Consider the following 13,830-nt stretch of genomic DNA (forward strand, 5'->3'; position numbering starts at 1 on the left):
CTGATGGGGACACTGATGTAAGGGAGCACTCTGATGGGGACACCTGATGTAAGGGGACACTCTGATGGGGACACCTGATGTAAGGGGGAACTCTGATGGGGACACCTGATGTAAGGGGGAACTCTGATAACACAAACCTGGGATTTATTTCAGTTACTGGTCCTCCTTGAATTATAATGCCCCTGCTCTATATATTTATGGGTAATGTTGTCAGGTATTTGTGGCTGTTCTCCTGACAGGCCCTGGCCTCTGACTGTTCTATTTGCCTCTGAGGCCTAGTCAGGCCTGTCCACCCTCTGCAGCCTCAGGCCTGAATCTCTCAGAAGGCGCCCACAGCTCTCTGTATTGTCTGTCTGTCTGTCTTCTCGCTCACATCCTCACCCCACCCCCACCCACTTACTGTGACACGGCTTCCTTACCTCGACTCCCTTCTCTGCTGAAGAGCCTCAGCCTTTGGGTGTACTAAGATGGCCGCCGCCGGAAATGACGCACATCCCGGAAAAGCAGAGGAGCGCGCACGACGGGGCGTGTACGGCCTTCATTCGCCATTCCTGAGGGTGGGAGCTGTAAGAGCGGGGAACCGAACCGGCACCGGTAAGTGCGCGCGCCTGGCTTCGCAGTGATTGCTGAAGGGAGGAGCGGGGGGATGCCGCCGCGGCTGTCACGTGACAGGGGAGTCACCATAGAGACGCCCAAGTGGGGAAGAAAAGGGGAAGTCTGGCTGTTGCCCCTAGCAACCCATTAGGGCTAATGTAAATGAGAGCTGGAAACTGATTGGTTACTATGGTCAGCACAGACATGCTCTGAGCCCTGGGGAGGGCAGAGGTCCCCATGGCTGCCTGCAGCAGCTGCTGTCACCTGTCAATCAGAGGCTTTGCTGGGACTTGTAGTTGTTCAGAGGCTGAATTGGCCTCACAATGCTAAACCAATGAGGAAAGGCGCTGGGCTCCGCCCCAGTCTGACCGCCATTATTAACACAAGAAAGGAGTGGCACATGGCCCCGGTGACCCCAATGTACGCCCGGATTCCATGCCATGGAGAGACCGGCCGCTGCAGCTAAAGGGGGAACCCATTGTAAAGTCACATGTCAGTTATAGGAGCAGACTGGGGGGCCTCCGCCATATTCTTATAGCTCTAAGAATTGAAGAGGTGAGAGGCCTGGGTTCCCTGACTTTTATTGCCCTGTGCCACTCAGGTGGTGGGCAGAGGAAGAAGGGGGCACTCAGGTGGTGGGCAGAGGAAGAAGGGGGCGGACTCAGGTGGTGGGCAGAGGAAGAAGGGGGCACTCAGGTGGTGGGCAGAGGAAGAAGGGGGCACTCAGGTGTTGGGCAGAGGTAGTAGGGGGACGGACAGATGCACTCGGGTGGAGGGGAGCGCAGTGAAATGGTGGGTGTAGGGCACAGGAAGGATGGGGGTGTACTTAGGTGGAGGGCGGACGCACTCAAGCGGTGGGGGGCACACTCGGTGAAGGGTGGACATACTCAGGTGGAGGACAGAAGGGTGGAGGGGGGAATGTACTCAGGCGGAGGGGGCTCACTCGGGTGGAGGATAGAAGGGGGGTGCTTTCGGTTGGAGGACTAAAGGGTGGACACACTCGGGTGAAGGACTGAAGGGTGGAGGCACTCAGGCGGGGGGGACATACTCAGGTTGGGGACATACTCAGATGGAGGACTGAAGGGTGGACGCTAGGGTTGCCACCTCATCCCTTTAATCCAGGACACACATTAATTACACCGTTCTCTGGCTGATTAGGGTGGTAATTAAACTCACTTAGTGCTTTATGTGCATTATATCAGCCTCAGAACCGGTGTAATTAATATGTGTCCTGGATTAAAGGGATGAGGTGGTTACCCTAAGTGGACGCACTCAGGCGGGGGGGGGGGGGGGGCAACTCAGATGGAGGACTGAAGGGTGGATGTACTCAGGCGGAGGGGGGACGCACTCAGGTGAAGGGCAGCTGGGGGGACGCACTCGGGTGAAGGGCAGAAGGGTGGACGCACTCGGGCGGAGGGGGGACGCACTCGGGTGAAGGGCAGCTGGGGGGACGCACTCGGATGAAGGGCAGAAGGGTGGACGCACTCGGGTGAAGGGCAGCTGGGGGGACGCACTCGGGCGGAGGGGGGACGCACTCGGGTGAAGGGCAGAAGGGTGGACGCACTCGGGCGGAGGGGGGACGCACTCGGGTGAAGGGCAGCTGGGGGGACGCACTCGGGCGGAGGGGGGACGCACTCGGGTGAAGGGTGGACGCACTCGGGCGGAGGGGGGACGCACTCGGGTGAAGGGCAGAAGGTTGGACTCCGGCGAAGGGGGACAGAAGGGTGAACGCACTCGGGTGAAGGGGCGCAGGGGGGCATACTCAGGTGGAGGGCAAAAAAAAGGGGGGGAGGGGGGACACGCTCATATTGACTGCAAATAGTGGGCAGATCTCACCAATCAAGTGGATGAAGCTTTCACATCTATTTCTCTTTATTTCACATCTATTACTCATTGGGTAAAAATAAAGAGAGTGGGAAATGACGCACTTCCTGTCTCAGGGTGACAACACTCACAGTACTGTATCAGGGCATCAGAAAAACGATAGTACTACAGAACCCCACCTCCCTCCTATTCCCTGTACTATAGATGGGCGTGGTCCTGTAGTCCTCAGAGAACAATGCAGTTAATAAGTCAGCACAGGAAGGTATCAAACACCTGTGTGCATCAGCCCCCCTAATACTTACCTGAGCCCCATCTTTGTCCAGCGATGTCCACGAGTCCCTCAGCTGTCCGGGACTCTCACTCTTGATTGGCTGAGACACAGCCTCGGCACCAGTGGCTGTCAAAGTCTGTTAGCCAATCAGGAGAGGAATGAGGTGGGGCCAAGCCACAGCTCAGTGTCTCAATGGCCAAACGGAGCTGCAGCTCGGCTCAGGTTCCCCCATAGTAATCTGCCTGCTGTGGGGGCACTCAACTGGAGGGAGGGGCCAGGAGCACAGAAGAGAGACCCGAGAAGAGGAGGATTGGAGCTGCTCTGTGCAAAACCAACTACACAGAGGAGGGAAGTGTAACATGGTTTTTTTTTTATTTTCAAAACAAGACTTCACAATCACTTTAGGCTCCATTCACACCTGAACGTATATTTTCAGGCTTTTTTATTTTTTTTGGGGGGGCTTTTTTCTGGCGTTTTGTTCAGGCATTTTTTGCAGGTGTTTGCATTGACATCTAACAAAACGCCTGTAATCTGCCAAAAAAGAAGCTCATGTACTTTTCTGAGCTTCAGGCGACAATACGCTCCTATGTGAACAGGAGCCATACAGGGAGTGCAGAATTATTAGGCAAATGAGTATTTTTGAGGATTAATTTTATTATTGAACAACAGCCATGTTCTCAATGAACCCAAAAAACTCATTAATATCAAAGCTGACTATTTTTGGAAGTAGTTTTTAGTAGGGATGCACCGAATATTCGGCGGCCGAACATTATTCGGCCGAAAATAGAGAAAATAGCACTTTCGGTGTTCGGCCGAATAAGTCAAAAGGCCGAAAAATTTTGTGCCGAACAATGTCAGCTTCCGCCCGGACCGCTCCCCTTCCTCATTGCAGCTCCCAGCTCCCTTCTCACACGCCGCCGGTGTCCTGTCCGGCCGCGAGTAGGGGGTGTGACGTCACGCGTGCGTCCCGCCCCCTGCTCCTGACTGCGGCTCCTTCACACTAGGTCCAGCGAGCGTGACATTATGTGCACGCCCCGCCCCCCTGTTTGCGGCTTTTGGCTCCGACCTGGCTGCAGTTCAGGTATGTGGAGCTGAGCACATTTGGGGGAGAATACGTTAGCTGCACAAGCATTAGTGTGCAGACTGCCATATGTTGTTGCCACTTGCCATGCTCATTACATTAGAGTGCCCTATAAAGTGCCCCTTAAAAAAAAAAAAAAAAAAAGAAAAAAAATGTGCCCAACAGAGTGCTCCCTTGACATAAAATGTGGCCATCAGCGTGCCCCTTATTTTATGCTAAGGGACATGCTGAGCATATATGAGCGGGACGCGCGCGTGACGTCACACCCCCTACTCGCGGCCGAACAGGACAAATATACATTTCTGACATTCAAAAACAAAACAAAAACAAATCAGTGACCAATATAGCCACCTTTCTTTGCAAGGACACTCAAAAGCCTGCCATCCATGGATTCTGTCAGTGTTTTGATCTGTTCACCATCAACATTGCGTGCAGCAGCAACCACAGCCTCCCAGACACTGTTCAGAGAGGTGTACTGTTTTCCCTCCTTGTAAATCTCACATTTGATGATGGACCACAGGTTCTCAATGGGGTTCAGATCAGGTGAACAAGGAGGCCATGTCATTAGCTTTTCTTCTTTTATACCCTATCTTGCCAGCCACGCTGTGGAGTATTTGGACGCGTGTGATGGAGCATTGTCCTGCATGAAAATCATGTTTTTCTTGAAGGATGCAGACTTCTTCCTGTACCACTGCTTGAAGAAGGTGTCTTCCAGAAACTGGCAGTAGGACTGGGAGTTGAGCTTGACTCCATCCTCAACCCGAAAAGGCCCCACAAGCTCATCTTTGATGATACCAGCCCAAACCAGTACTCCACCTCCACCTTGCTGGCATCTGAGTCGGACTGGAGCTCTCTGCCCTTTACCAATCCAGCCACGGGCCCATCCATCTGGCCCATCAAGACTCACTCTCATTTCATCAGTCCATAAAACCTTTGAGATATTTCTTGGCCCAGTCTTGACGTTTCAGCTTGTGTGTCTTGTTCAGTGGTGGTCGTCTTTCAGCCTTTCTTACCTTGGCCATGTCTCTGAGTATTGCACACCTTGTGCTTTTGGGCACTCCAGTGATGTTGCAGCTCTGAAATATGGCCAAACTGGTGGCAAGTGGCATCTTGGCAGCTGCACGCTTGACTTTTCTCAGTTCATGGGCTGTTATTTTGCGCCTTGGTTTTTCCACACGCTTCTTGCGACCCTGTTGACTATTTTGAATGAAATGCTTGATTGTTCGATGATCACGCTTCAGAAGCTTTGCAATTTTAAGAGTGCTGCATCCCTCTGCAAGATATCTCACTATTTTTGACTTTTCTGAGCCTGTCAAGTCCTTCTTTTCACCCATTTTGCCCAAGGAAAGGAAGTTGCCTAATAATTATGCACACCTGATATAGGGTGTTGATGTCATTAGACCACACCCCTTCTCATTACAGAGATGCACATCACCTAATATGCTTAATTGGTAGTAGGCTTTCCAGCCTATACAGCTTGGAGTAAGACAACATGCATAAAGAGGATGATGTGGTCAAAATACTCATTTGCCTAATAATTCTGCACTCCCTGTAGAAATGAATGGGATTTTGCTTGTTGGGCGTTTTGAGACTTGGGAGTCGAGCGTTTTGCGAGCTGAAATACACTCAGGTGTGAACAGGACCTTTGCCTTCTCTTCATGTCCCAAAGACATCAGGAAGTGAGGGGAGATCTTTCTAAATTTGGAAGGAAATCCCCCCCCCCCCCTTTTTGGCCTACCCCCCAAGAGCATGTGTCCTCTTTGGAAGATTTCCTGCTATTTTTGTTTGCGTGCACTGAAAGCCTTTTCAAACTCAGGTATTACCTTGTAAAAGTAGCAGTGACTTCACTGAGCTGTACATAGCCTGTGCAAAGAGCAAAGCTGTGGGAGGGACCCAGCAGGCTCCACCCATCACAGGCTGCCTGCAGAAAACTACAGAAGGGTCGGAGACCGGTCACCCTGCACAAGGAGAGGAAGCAGCAGTGGCTGGTCTTACAGGAAGTCAAAGTGTCACACCGGATTACTGCACAGATTTGGAAGAAATACATGAAGCACACTGAGATTCACGGAAGAATACGCATGAATGATGTATGTGATTGGACTAGGGATCGACCGATTATATCAAGGGCCGATATGCACTTTCCCCAATATATCGGAATCTGTCCCGGAGGTTACCGATATTTCGGGAAAGTGTTTGTACTGGAGTGATGTCTGCAGCTAGAGGCATCACCCCGGTACCGGCGTCCATAGCCGATGGTTGGCTGACTTGTAATGACAACTAATGGGGCTGAGAAGACGCTCGGCTGTCATTACAAGGAGCGGGAGGGGGCGCCCCCCCCCCTTCCCTCCCGCCGCCATCCGTGGCTCGCCTGGGTCTCCTGTCCCAGCGGGAGACCCAGGCAACCAGCCTGCACGGCCGCCAAAGACCCAATCAAAGCCGCATTCGGCTCTGATCGGGTCTCCATGCAAAAACCCAGAAGTGATGTCATGACATCACTTCCTGGTACTCAGCGCCAAATTAAAAAAAATGACAGCATTTAAAACAGCCAAACTTGGCATTTTGAATGCTTTTAAGTGCAGAGGAGGGGTTTGGGGTCTTTCAGATTCCCTGATCCCTCCATAAGAGTACCTGTCAAGTAAAAAAAAATGTAAAAGTTTTTTTTTTTTTTTCAAATGTACGAAAATATCGGCACATATTGGCGGATACACAATGACCAAAATATCGGTATTGGCAATGAAAAAAAACAATATCGGTCGATCCCTAGTTTGGACTAGGGATCCACTGATTATCGGCAAAGCCGATATACCGAGGACCGATATGCACTTTCCCCCATATATCGGAATCGGCCCCTGAGGTGACCGATATTTCGGGAAAGTGCTGTACTGGAGTGATGTCTGCAGCTAGAGGCATCACCCCGGTACCGGCGTCCATAGCCGATGGTCGGCTGTCTTGCAATGACAACCGATGCGGCTTAGATGCCGCTCGGCTGTCATTACAAGGAGCGGGAGGGGACGTCCCAACCCCCTCCCGCCGCCTTCCGTGGCTCGCCTGGGTCTCCTGTCCCACTGGGAGACCCAGGCAACCAGCCAAAGACCCAATCAAAGCCGCATTTGGCTCTGATCGGGTCTCCATGTAAAAACCCGGAAGTGATGTCATGACATTTCCGGGTACTCGGCGCCAAATTAAAAAAAACTGACAGCATTCAAAACAGCCAAACTTGGTGTTTTGAATGCTTTTCAGTGCAGAGGAGGGGTTTGCGGTCTTTTAGACCCCCCCAGATCCCCCCACAAGAGTACCTTCGTTAAAAAAAAAAATATATAAAAATATCGGCCGATGACCAAAATATTGGTATCGGCATTAAAAAAAAATCGGTCGATCCCCAGTTTGGACCATATGAGCCTTATTCCTTTAGGTTTAGACTTGTGCAGGGCAGGATTAGTGATGTCAGGCTGTGGGTGTAGAGTACGCCCTCATCGGCGTCCTGTGCGCAGGTTATTGTAGTTTATGATCCCGCAGAGCTATGTTTCCGCCATGGCTGGCTGTGAGGGCGATTCCCCCAGAAATCCAATGTTGAGGGCAGGAGATATAAACGTCAATGCTCCTCGCCCCGGCAGCCGCCACTCACACCTATTCTGACAGATATTGACGCACGAGAACGCACGCCTACACACAGACTGCTAACCTCCCCCCTGCAGAGCCTTGCTCCACTTTATTAAAACTGAACTCCGGGGTGGTTTATAAATCTTAACAACAGTCCGTGTTCTTTACCGAGTAAAAACCAGCGTGTTATTTCTCCACTTATTTTATTCTATAACCAAGGTAAATATTCTGGCAGCATAGCGATCACTAAATATACAACAGTGACAGTGCTGCAAGATCGAGACAAAATCAATAATCCTTCACACATGTAGTGTAAGGGGTTCATTCAATAAGGGGCAGGTAGAGCAGGCAATTGAGCCACGGTTTTACTGCCCATCTAAAGAATAGCTTGCGCAAAAGTTATAGCGTTTACAAACTACGGGATAGATTTATGGATTTTTTTATTTTTCTTTATTAGTAATGGCGGCGATCAGCTATTTTTTATCAGGACTGAGACATTGCGGCGGACAAATCTGACACTAAAGCCCCGTACACACGCACCGATTGTTGGCCGACCGATCGTCTTTTGTCCAGTGTTGTTGTGTTGGTTGAAATGTGCTCTAGACTGCACACAAATTTTGTCGGCCAACAAAAACCAACTTCAGAAGTGATGTCATGTGCTGGTCTACTTTTCCTGTGTTTTTTCTTCTCTGAGCATGCCCAGTCTTGCTCATCTGACTTTTGTCGGCCGAAATCTGTACTGACTGACGAACAATCGGCCGATCAGACGTTGGCCGAAAATTTGCGGCCAACAATCGGTGCGTGCGTGGGCTTAAGTGACACTTTTTGGAGACCAGTGACATTAAGGGCTCTTTCACACGGGCGATCCGATCAGATCCGCCTGTCAGTTTTTTAGGCAGATCTGATCGGATCCTCCATGCAGCTCTATGGGGCAGCGGGTGTCAGCGGAGACACCTCCGCTGACACCCGCTGCCATCTGTATCCGATCCTGTCCGTGAAATCTGGACGGATGGAAACCCTATTTTTCCATCCGTTCAGTAATCGGATCGGATGAGAACGGACAGGCAGTCGGCTCTCATCCGATCCCCCATAGAGGGCAGCGGGGGCTCAGACACCTCCCTCTCCTCTCTGCAAGCGGAGACGGAGCTGTCATCCGCCGGCTCAGTGGGGATCGCGGATCGATCCCCGCTGAGCAACACGGATCCGCCTTCGGAGGCGGACCGTGTGAAAGAGCTCTAATACAGTAATCAGTGCTAAAAAAAAAATCGTAATAAGCGTATTTTGATCGGTTTGCGCAAAAGTTATTGCGTTTACTAACTACGGGAAAGATTCCCCCCCCCCCACACCAATCCTAAACTATTCATGTAACAGTGCAGAGACGTTCTCTACTCAACAGCTGTGAAAAAAAAAATGTCAGCTGGCAAAGTATATCACAACATTGCTCAGCACTGAGATAAAAAGAAACATTGTATCATTTGGTTCTTTTAGATCAACGGGATGAACTTCTAATGCAAATGAGGGAAGTTTAACCACTTAAAGGAGAAGTATAGCTAAGCTAGTTTGGCTGTACTTCTATTGCACTCCTGTGACCCGTTTTCAGCAGAGAGTGGACTGAAGTCTCTGCTCACGTCACTGATGTCAGTCCAGGAACCGAGTCATCACGACAATGGAAGTTGGGATCTGCCAGGTGCCTGGACCGACACCCATCTCAGCAAGCCGCTAAGAGCCTGAGCTGGCTGCTTCCCGCCCCTCCACAGCTCAGTGCTCCAATGAGAGAGGAGGGGGCAGAGCAGAGAGCCGATGACCGACAGTCAGCAGCTCCCTGCTCTGGGAGCTGTCCGAACCGAGCAATCAGCGGTGTTCGATCGTTCAGTTCTCAGTGCCAGGGGACAGATACGGCATCCAGCTAGGTAAGTATAATCGGGGGGGGGGGGGGGGGGTTAACATTAAAACCCATGCTTCTCTTTTAACCACTTTACCACCGGAGGATTTTCCTGCTAAAAGACCAGGGGGTTTTTTGCCTTTTTTTTTTTTTTACTGCGTGACTTTAACGGACAATTGCGCGGTCGTGCGACGCTGTACCTAAACGAATTTCACGTCCTTTTTTTTTTTTTTTTATCACGCGCTATAAACAAAAAAAGAGCGTAATTTTTGCAAAAATAACAATATTTTTCACTTTTTTTTATATGAAATTCCCCCCCAAAAAAATGTAAAAATCAAAATTTTTTAACATTTTCGGCCAATTTGTTTTCTGCTACATATGTTTGGTAAAAAAAAATCGCAAAAAGCGTATTTTGATTGGTTTGCGCAAAAGTTATCGCGTTTACTAACAAAGGGAAAGATTTTTGTCATTTTTGGTGGTTTTTTTTTAACGAGTAATGGCGGCGATCTGCGTTTTTTTTTTTTTTTTTTTGCGGTACTGCGACATTGCGGCGGACAGATCGGACCCTTGACTGACATTTTTGACACTTTTGGGGGTACCAGTGACATTACTGCAGTAATCAGTGCTATATATATATATATATATATATATATGCACTGTTACTGCAAAAATGACACTGGCAGGGAAGGGGTTAAATGTATTGGACAGGGAGGGGTTAAGTGTGTCCTAGGGGCGTGCTTCTAACTCTATTGGTGTAAAAACAAAGATCAACGGTTCTACATAGTAGAACCGTCTGATCTTCATTTTTACACAGGGACAATGACGGGCGTCTTGTTTACATAAGCCGCTCTGTCTTTCTCCCGCTGTACCGGCGATCGTAGTGTGACCGGCGGACATCGGGTCCGCCAGTCACACTCCCGCACTCCTCCGTGAACGAGACGAGGCGGGCGCGCGCTCGCCCGCTATTGGCTCTAGAAGGAGTGACAGGCGAGCGACGTAGACCTACGTCACTCTGCCTGGCTGGGGCCGACTGCCGCAGTAAATATACTGTGCGCAGTCGGCAAGTGGTTAAAGTGATTGTAAAGTCTCGTTTTTTTTCCCCATAAAAATAAAAAACTTGTCATACTTCCTCTGGGCAGTTGGTTTTGCACAGAGCAGCCCCAATCCTCTTCTCAGGTCCCTCTTCGGCCCTCCTGGCCCCTCCCTCCTTTTCAGTTCCCCCACAGCAAGCAGCTTGCTATGAGGGCACCCGAGCTACGTCACAGCTCCCTCTCCTACCTGATTGGCAGCAGCCAATGACACCACTGCTGTGTCTCAGACAATCAGGAGGGAGAATCTCGGATGGCGAAGACACTTGTGGACATTGCTGGACAGAGAGTAACCTGAGGTAAGTATTCGGGGTGCTGCACACAGAAGACTTTTTATCTTAATGCATTGAATGCACCTTCTGCCTTTACAATCCCTTGAAAGACCGGGCCTATTTCTGACACTTGTTGTTTACAAGTTAAAATCAGTATTTTTTGCTAAAAAAGTACTTGGATCCCCCAAACATTATACATATATATATATATTGTGTGTGTGTGTGTGTATATAGAAACATAGAATGTGTCGGCAGACAAGAACCATTTGGCCCATCTAGTCTGCCCAATATATCTGAATCCTATGAATAGTCCCTGGCCCTATCTTATATGAAGGATAGCCTTATGCCTATCCCATGCATGCTTAAACTCCTTCACTGTATTTGCAGCTACCACTTCTGCAGGAAGGTTATTCCATGCATCCACTACTCTCTCAGTAAAGTAATACTTCCTCATATTACTTTTAAACCTTTGCCCCTCTAATTTAAAACTGTGTCCTCTTGTGGTAGTTTTTCTTCTTTTAAATATGCTCTTCTCCTTTACTGAGTTGATTCCCTTTATGTATTTAAAAGTTTCTATCATATCCCCTCTGTCTATATATATATATATATATATATATATATATATATATATATATATATATTATAATATTGTGTGTGTGTGTGTGTATGGGTATATATATATATATATATATATATATATATATATTAGTGTGTGTGTATATATATATATATATATATATATATTAGCATTAGCAGAGTCCCTAGAGGAAAAAAAACGGCGGCCGTTGCAATATTTTATGTCCCACTGTATTTGCGCAGTGGTCATGTAATTGGTGACGTCAATCATGGAGACTTTGTAAAACGAGTGAGTGATCCACTTTACAGGATGGCTCCATTCAACCATGGAGTGGAATAAAGCTTGCCAGCCATGTACCTGGTGAATGTGGCATTTGTCCAGTGAGGGTAATCTCTGGTTTCCGGAGGTTCGTGTCGATCGATCATAAGAGATGTTGGGCATGTGTTGAATGTTCAGACTTTTATTTTTCCCTCCCATTACAATGATCCGCATCACACCAGAGCTCTCTACTGACAGCGGAGCAGGAAGAGAGTGAATCTCCTGCCCATCCTACAAAACAATAGGGATAGAAAAAGATGGGGCTTTGCGGGCCAGTGGGAGTAGAAGGATCAGACAAGGAACCGGTTGTAAAACCAAAATTACATTTTATTTGTATAGAGAACAATAAAATCAAGCATGGACTACCATGCATATGTGATAACAGAGGACTGACATGACATACAGTAATAAAATCAAACAATTAACGTCACTAATAGTAAAGAAACATGTCCCCAAAAGGGATTGTAACCAAAAAGCAGAGCCTGTATAAAGTGGAAAATGGGTCTCAAGCTGGATTCGGTCACGGTAGGTCCCCAGCAATCCGACGCGTTTCGCTCAAGGCTTCCTCAGGGCCTGAGAGACCATAACAGACCGATGTTTTCCTTCTTGATAGTGACTTGTACTAGGCGACAAAGCTGTAGCGATACTGATGCTGCTTGGAACAATATTGCTTCCGTATTTATCATAACAGACATCAAAAATATATTTCTTGCATAGGATCCAATGTATTAAGTCCCAGACTGTGTCACCAGGGGCAGGGCTTCTATGGCTATCCCCACTGTAGGCTTTTGGGGTGGGTCCCGACTCACAAGGTGAAGGTCCTCTCCCTGATATATTCGCCCTTATATATATATTCGCTCCTAGATATAATGAATCTCTCCTCAGTCTAAGGCAAACTCCAGGCAGGAAAGGGAAACATGCATGTATTTCAATTATATGGACAATACAGTCCTGGGCTGTATAAGCCCTCTATGTCTGGTTCACTAGCAGCCTGCCTTAATGCCCATCCTCCTGCCCATCCTCTCCATCCTTCAGCTTTTTCCTGTCTTTTTTTTCCAGCATGGCGTAGGACCAGGGAGAGTCCTTCTGTGACGGAAATGGATTGTTATTTTTTCTTTACGTTCCGATATCTGAGGATGAACTGTATCTTCTCAAGGTTCAGTTTATGATAATCCAGCCTTAAAGTGATGATAAACATGTAATTTTACCTTTTCTGGGCAGTTGGTTTTCTCCTCTTCTCGGTCCCCTCTTTGGCTCTCCTGGCCCCTCCCTCTCTTTGAGTGCCCCCACAACAAGCAGCTTGCTATGGGGGCACCAAATCCGAAGCACAGCTCCGTGTAGCCATTTCATTTAGCTGCGGTTTGACCCCACCCCCTCTCTCCTCATTGGCTAACTAACTTTGACAGCAGCGGGAGCCAATGGTGCCACTGCTGTGTCTTCGCCAATGAGGAGGGGAGTCCCAAATGGCTGAGACAGTCATGGACATTGGTGGATAGAGAGGGGGCTCAGGTAAGCATAAGGAGGCGGGAGGGGGGGGCTGCTACACACAGAAGGTTTTTTATCTTGATACATAGAATGCACCTTCTGCCTTTACAACTCCTTTAAAGCCTAACTCCGGGTTTAATGTCCCTGGAGACAGTAGAGATGCATCAATATTTTGACGGCTGAAAATGGTGTTTTCTGCATTTTGCGGTTAAAAAGTCATTAAAAAAAAAAAATAAAACTGCCTACTCTCCTCCCTGCTTTAGCATCAGCCCCCCGCCGGCTCTAAGACCAGGAACTGAGTGACCACTGATTACTCATTTCTCAGTCTTCCTGGAGCTAAGAGCGGTGACTGTCAGGTTCTGCTCCGCCCCTCCAGCACTCACAGGAGTGGTGGGCTGGAGAAGGGGCGGGCGCAGCTGGCTTTGAATCTCAGCCATGTGCTGAGAGCTGGAGAAGGGGCGGGCGCAGCTGGCTTTGAATCTCAGCCATGTGCTTAGAGCTGGAGCAAGCTGTCAGTCAAGCAGCTGGGAGGATCCCGACAATATGGTTGGGATCCTTCCAGAGCCTGGAACGACTCTGATGTCAGCTGACATCAGGTTTTAGCCCACTGTCAGCTGAATCTGGGTCACAAGTAAGTGTGCACTTATGTGAACCCAGAAGAGCAGCATGGCCGAAAAATCGTTCTCTTTTAACTGTGTCCAGGACTGAAATGTTGGTATGTATAGAAGACCTGTTGATCTGCATGAGGAGTGCGTGTGTCTGGGCTTAGTGGATGCTTCTCATACTGTGCGCTCTATTCTCGCTGTCCCCATGATGATGTCATGGTATTACGGGGACA

At 48.8% G+C, this 13,830-nt stretch overlaps 1 protein-coding gene across 2 annotated transcripts in view; it reads left to right on the top strand.

The window, feature by feature from the left end:
* Positions 1 to 496: 496 nt before the first annotated feature.
* Positions 497 to 13,830, top strand: part of ARHGDIA (Rho GDP dissociation inhibitor alpha) — a 31,317-nt gene continuing 17,983 nt past the window's right edge. For both annotated transcript variants that reach the window (XM_082272363.1, XM_082272364.1), the window contains exon 1: positions 497 to 594. The gene's annotated coding sequence lies outside the window, so the exon portion shown is untranslated. The remainder of the gene's footprint in view (positions 595 to 13,830) is intronic.

The sequence above is a fragment of the Pelophylax lessonae genome (assembly GCF_965119305.1).
Source record: "Pelophylax lessonae genome assembly, chromosome: 11".
Lineage (NCBI taxonomy): Eukaryota > Metazoa > Chordata > Amphibia > Anura > Ranidae > Pelophylax > Pelophylax lessonae.